This window comes from Mytilus californianus, unplaced genomic scaffold (assembly GCF_021869535.1).
Source record: "Mytilus californianus isolate M0D057914Y unplaced genomic scaffold, xbMytCali1.0.p SCAF_10, whole genome shotgun sequence".
Classification (NCBI taxonomy): domain Eukaryota; kingdom Metazoa; phylum Mollusca; class Bivalvia; order Mytilida; family Mytilidae; genus Mytilus; species Mytilus californianus.
This window is the reverse complement of record NW_026262582.1, coordinates 77,292,970-77,300,610: the sequence shown is the minus strand read 5'-3', so window position 1 is coordinate 77,300,610 and position 7,641 is coordinate 77,292,970.

Below are 7,641 nucleotides of genomic sequence, written 5' to 3'. Positions count from 1 at the left end.
TTTGTTCGTGTTGCTTAAAAATGCAAATATTTCTTGTTTTATATCAGAAATAATGCAACGTCAATTGCAATCAGTCATTATAAATGCCTTTAGATAAGTAATTTTGTATAAAATGTGAATAATTGAAGAATAAATATGCATTAACTTTTGTTTTTGTTGAATAAGAATGCAATCATTTCTTTATTTTAATGGAAATTATGAATCGCCATTTGATTTCAGTACTTTTTGTACATCAGGATTGGTGTTTTTCATAAATTCTGATGAATTTCAGGGAAAAGATATAAAATATTTGTTGTCTCTTTGCTTAAAAAGCAAATATTTCTTCTTTTATATCAGAAATAATGCAACGTCAATTGCAATCAGTCATTATAAATGACTTTAGATAAGTAATTTTGTATAAAATGTGAATAATTGAAGGATAGATATGCATAAACTTTTGTTTTTGTTGAATATGAATGTAATAATTTCTATATTTTGATAGAAATTATGAACTGTCATTAGATTTCAGTATTTTTTGTACATCAGGATTGGTTGTTTTTTCATAAAATATGCTGAATTTAAGGGAAAAGATACTAAATTTTTGTTCGTGTTGCTTAGAAATGCAAATATTTTTTCTTTTATATCAGAAATAATGCAACGTCAATTGCAATCAGACATTATAAATGCATTTAGATCAGTACTTTTGTATAAGATGTGAATAATTGAAGGATATATATGCATAAACTTTTGTTTTTGTTTAACAAGAATGCAATCATTTTTTCATTTTAATGGAAATTATTGACCGCCATTGGATTTTTGTACTTTTTGTACATCAGGATTGGTTGTTTTTCATAAATTATGATGAATTTCAGGGAAAAGATAATACATTTTTGTTCATGTTGCTTAAAAATGCAAATTTTTCTTCTTTTATATTAGAAATAATGCAACGTCAAATTCAATCAGTCATTATAAATGCCTTTAGACAAATGATTTTGTATAAAATGTGAATAATTGAAGGATAAATATACATAAACTTTTGTTTTTGTTGAAAAAGAATGCAATCATTTCTTTATTTTAATGAAAATTATTGACCGCCATTGGATTTTGTACTTTTTGTAGTTCAGGATTGGTTGTTTTTCATAAAATTAAAAGAATATCAGAGAAAATATGCTAAAATGTTATTCTCATTGTTTAAAATTTTCAATTTTTCTTTTTTTGAATAAAAAAAAGGCAATGTTACTTGTAACTAGTTATTTCAAAGGCCTCAAGATAAGATTTTTTATGAGAATTTTAAATATATAAGGCTTAAACTTTTGCTGGTGTTGAATATGAATGCAATAATTTCTTTATTTTGATAGAAATTATGAACCGCCATTTGATTTCAGTACTTTTTGTACATCAGGATTGGTGTTTTAAATAAAGAATGATGAATTTCAGGGAAAAGATAATAAATTTTTGTTTGTGTTGCTTAAAAATGCAAATTTTTCTTCTTTTATATAAGAAATAATGCAACGTCAAATTCAATCAGTCATTATAAATGCCTTTAGATAAATAATTTTGTATAAAATGTGAATAATTGAAGGATAAATATACAAAAACTTTTGTTTTTGTTGAAAAAGAATGCAATCATTTCTTTATTTTAATGGAAATTATTGACCACCATTGGATTTTGTACTTTTTGTAGTTCAGGATTGGTTGTTTTTCATAAAATTAAAAGTATATCAGACAAAATATACTAAAATGTTGTTCGCATTGTTTAAAATTACCAATTTCTCTTTTTTTGATAAAAAAAAATGCAATGTTATTTGTCACTAGTTATTTCAAAGGCCTCAAGATAAGATTTTTTTATCAGAATTTTAATTATGTATGGAGAAAAATACTTAAATTTTTGTTTGTGTTGAATACTAATGTAATTATTTCTTTATTTTGATAGAAATTATTAACCGCCATTAGATTTCATTACTTTTTGTACATCAGGATTGGTTGTTTTTCATAAAATTAAAAGTATATCAGACAAAATATACTAAAATGTTGTTCGCATTGTTTAAAATTACCAATTTCTCTTTTTTTGATAAAAAAAAATGCAATGTTATTTGTCACTAGTTATTTCAAAGGCCTCAAGATAAGATTTTTTTATCAGAATTTTAATTTTGTAAGGAGAAAAATACTTAAATTTTTGTTTGTGTTGAATACTAATGTAATTATTTCTTTATTTTGATAGAAATTATTAACCGCCATTAGATTTCATTACTTTTTGTACATCAGGATTGGTTGTTTTTCATAAAATTAAAAGTATATCAGACAAAATATACTAAAATGTTGTTCGCATTGTTTAAAATTACCAATTTCTCTTTTTTTGATAAAAAAAAATGCAATGTTATTTGTCACTAGTTATTTCAAAGGCCTCAAAATAAGATTTTTTTATCAGAATTTTAATTATGTAAAGAGAATAATACTTAAATTTTTGTTTGTGTTGAATACTAATGTAATTATTTCTTTATTTTGATAGAAATTATTAACCGCCATTAGATTTCATTACTTTTTGTACATCAGGATTGGTTGTTTTTCATAAATTCTGCTGAATTTCAGGGAAAAGATACTAAATTTTTGTTCGTGTTGCTTAAAAAAGCAAATATTTCTTCTTTTATATCAGAAATAATGCAATGTCAATTGCAATCAGTCATAATAAATGCATTTAGATAAGTAATTTTGTATAAAATGTGGATAATTGAAGGATAAATATGCATAAACTTGTTTTTGTTGAATACGAATGTAATAATTTCTTTATTTTGATAAAATTATGAACCGCCGTTAGATTTCAGTACTTTTTGTACATCAGGATTGGTTGTTTTTCATAAAATATGCTGAATTTAAGGGAAAAGATACTAAATTTTTGTTCGTGTTGCTTAAAAATGCAAATATTTCTTGTTTTATATCAGAAATAATGCAACGTCAATTGCAATCAGTCATTATAAATGCATTTAGATAAGTAATTTTGTATAAAATGTGAATAATTGAAGAATAAATATGCATTAACTTTTGTTTTTGTTGAATAAGAATGCAATCATTTCTTTATTTTAATGGAAATTATGAATCGCCATTTGATTTCAGTACTTTTTGTACATCAGGATTGGTGTTTTTCATAAATTCTGCTGAATTTCTGGGAAAAGATATAAAATATTTGTTGTCGCTTTGCTTAAAAAGCAAATATTTCTTCTTTTATATCAGAAATAATGCAACGTCAATTGCAATCAGTCATTATAAATGACTTTAAATAAGTAATTTTGTATAAAATGTGAATAATTGAAGGATAGATATGCATAAACTTTTGTTTTTGTTGAATATGAATGTAATAATTTCTATATTTTGATAGAAATTATGAACTGTCATTAGATTTCAGTATTTTTTGTACATCAGGATTGGTTGTTTTTTCATAAAATATGCTGAATTTAAGGGGAAAGATACTAAATTTTTGTTCGTGTTGTTTAAAAATGCAAATATTTCTTCTTTTATATCAGAAATAATGCAAAGTCAATTGCAATCAGACATTATAAATGCATTTAGATCAGTACTTTTGTATAAGATGTGAATAATTGAAGGATATATATGCATAAACTTTTGTTTTTGTTGAACAAAAATGCAATCATTTTTTCATTTTAATGGAAATTATTGACCGCCATTGGATTTTTGTACTTTTTGTACATCAGGATTGGTTGTTTTTCATAAATTATGATGAATTTCAGGGAAAAGATAATACATTTTTGTTCATGTTGCTTAAAAATGCAAATTTTTCTTCTTTTATATTAGAAATAATGCAACGTCAAATTCAATCAGTCATTATAAATGCCTTTAGACAAATGATTTTGTATAAAATGTGAATAATTGAAGGATAAATATACATAAACTTTTGTTTTTGTTGAAAAAGAATGCAATCATTTCTTTATTTTAATGAAAATTATTGACCGCCATTGGATTTTGTACTTTTTGTAGTTCAGGATTGGTTGTTTTTCATAAAATTAAAAGAATATCAGAGAAAATATGCTAAAATGTTATTCTCATTGTTTAAAATTTTCAATTTTTCTTTTTTTGATAAAAAAAAATGCAATGTTACTTGTAACTAGTTATTTCAAAGGCCTCAAGATAAGATTTTTTATGAGAATTTTAATTATATAAGGCTCAAACTTTTGCTGGTGTTGAATATGAATGCAATAATTTCTTTATTTTGATAGAAATTATGAACCGCCATTTGATTTCAGTACTTTTTGTTCATCAGGATTGGTGTTTTAAATAAAGAATGATGAATTTCAGGGAAAAGATAATAAATTTTTGTTTGTGTTGCTTAAAAATGCAAATTTTTCTTCTTTTATATAAGAAATAATGCAACGTCAAATTCAATCAGTCATTATAAATGCCTTTAGATGAATAATTTTGTATAAAATGTGAATAATTGAAGGATAAATATACATAAACTTTTGTTTTTTGTTGAAAAAGAATGCAATCATTTCTTTATTTTAATGGAAATTATTGACCACCATTGGATTTTGTACTTTTTGTAGTTCAGGATTGGTTGTTTTTCATAAAATTAAAAGTATATCAGACAAAATATACTAAAATGTTGTTCGCATTGTTTAAAATTACCAATTTCTCCTTTTTTGATAAAAAAAAATGCAATGTTATTTGTCACTAGTTATTTCAAAGGCCTCAAGATAAGATTTTTTATCAGAATTTTAATTATGTAAGGAGAAAAATACTTAAATTTTTGTTTGTGTTGAATACTAATGTAATTATTTCTTTATTTTGATAGAAATTATTAACCGCCATTAGATTTCATTACTTTTTGTACATCAGGATTGGTTGTTTTTCATAAAATATGCTGAATTTAAGGGAAAAGATACTAAATTTTTGTTAGTGTTGCTTAAAAATGCAAATATTTCTTGTTTTATATCAGAAATAATGCAACGTCAATTGGAATCAGTCATTATAAATGCCTTAAGATAAGTAGTTTTGTATAAAATGTGAATAATTGAAGAATAAATATGCATAAACTTTTGTTTTTGTTGAATAAGAATGCAATCATTCTTTATTTTAATGGAAATTATTGACCGCCATTGGATTTTTGTACTTTTTGTAGTTCAGGATTGGTTGTTTTTCATAAAATTAAAAGAATATCAGAGAAAATATGCAAAAATGTTGTTCAAATTGTTAAAAATTTTCAATTTTTCATTTTTTGATAAAAAAAATGCAATGTTTTTTGTAACTAGTTATTTCAACAGCCTCAAGATAAGATTTTTAATGAGAATTTTAAATATATAAGGTTTAAACTTTTGCTTGTGTTGAATATGAATGCAATAATTTCTTTTTTTTGATAGAAATTATGAACCGCCATTTGATTTCAGTACTTTTTGTACATCAGGATTGGTGTTTTTCATAAATTCTGCTGAATTTCAGGGAAAAGATATTAAATTTTTGTTGTCGCTTTGCTTAAAAAGCAAATATTTCTTCTTTTATATCAGACATAATGCAACGTCAATTGCAATCAGACATTATAAATGCCTTTAGATAAGTAATTTTGTATAAAATGTGAATAATTGAAGGATAGATATGCATAAACTTTTGTTTTTGTTGAATATGAATGTAATAATTTCTATATTTTAATAGAAATTATGAACTGCCATTAGATTTCAGTATTTTTTGTACATCAGGATTGGTTGTTTTTTCATAAAATATGCTGATTTTAAGGGAAAAGATACTAAATTTTTGTTCGTGTTGCTTAAAAATGCAAATATTTCTTCTTTTATATCAGAAATAATGCAACGTCAATTGCAATCAGACATTATAAATGCATTTAGATCAGTACTTTTGTATAAGATGTGAATAATTGAAGGATATATATGCATAAACTTTTGTTTTTGTTGAACAAGAATGCAATCATTTTCTCATTTTAATGGAAATTATTGACCGCCATTGGATTTTTGTATTTTTTGTAGTTCAGGATTGGTTGTTTTTCATAAAATTAAAAGAATATCAGAGAAAATATACTAAAATGTTGTTCGCATTGTTAAAAATTTTCAATTTTTCTTTTTCTGATAAAAAAAAAAAATGCAATGTTTTTTGTAACTAGTTATTTCAACGGCCTCAAGATAAGATTTTTTATGAGAATTTTAAATATATAAGGCTTAAACTTTTGCTTATGTTGAATATGAATGCATATTTCTTTTTTTGGTAGAAATTGTGAACCACCATTTGAATTCAGTACTTTTTGTACATAAGGATTGGTGTTTTTCATAAATTCTGCTGAATTTCAGGGAAAAGATTCTAAATTTTTGTTGAGTTGCTTAAAAATGCAAATATTTCTTCTTTTATATCAGAAATAATGCAACGTCAATTGCAATCAGTCATTATAAATGACTTTAGATAAGTAATTTTGTATAAATTGTGAATAATTGAAGGATAGATATGCATAAACTTTTGTTTTTGTTGAATAACAGTGCAATCATCATTTATTTTTTATGGAAATTATTGACCGCCATTGGATTTTTGTACTTTTTGTAGTTCAGGATTGGTTGTTTTTTCATAAAATTAAAAGAATATCAGAGAAAATATGCTAAAATGTTGTTCGCATTGTTTAAAATTTTCAATTTTTCTTTTTTTGATAAAAAAAAAATGCAATGTTTTTTGTAACTAGTTATTTCAAAGGCCTCAAGATAAGTTTTTTTATGAGAATTTTAAATATATAAGGCTTAAACTTTTGCTGGTGTTGGATATGAATGCAATAATTTCTTTATTTTGATAGAAACTATGAACCGTCATTTGATTTCAGTACTTTTTGTACATCAGGATTGGTGTTTTTCATAAATTATGATGAATTTAAGGGAAAAGATAATTAATTTTTGTTCGTGTTGCTTAAAAATGCAAATTTTTCTTCTTTTATATTAGAAATAATGCAACGTCAAATGCAATCAGTCATTATAAATGCCTTTAGATGACCGCTGATTGATCGCTTAAATAGTAACGCCTAAGGTTGCAAGTACTGTATCATTGAACAACAAATCGGAAGACTTACATGTAAATTGTTTGTATTGTATACATAAGCTTCGCAAATTTCCGTACAAACAAGATACATAGCAGGCTAATCTGCATGTTTGACTAAATAATGGTCCATTAGATTGACAACAATTATGTCCGCTGTGAAAGAGGGTCATCACAAATACTGTGTAACTGTTTACTCGCGTATTTATATTAATCATATGTAGATAAAAAAGAACTTTTGGATAATTTTAAATCTCGATCTTTTTGTGGTTGTAGTTCTGTTAACACTTTTGATTTTTCAACACTGTATACCACCATTCCCCATGTGAAATTGAAATATCGTCTAAAAGAAATAATCCACAATGCTTTTCAACATACAAATAATAATAGCATACATTATAAATTTATTACTTTGGGATACTGTACGGCATATTTTGTTAATACTGAACAGAAAGGTAAAACATGATACACATACCGATGTTTGGTTGTATCGTCCAAGATATTTTGATATATATTGCGGACTGCAATAACCTATTCGTGCAGTGTTGGATCTGCTGTTCTTTTTCCTTTCATCTTGCTCCGATCTGGCGCGGTTGAGGTTGGTACGGAGTGTCTTGTAGTTCTTGTAAGGCA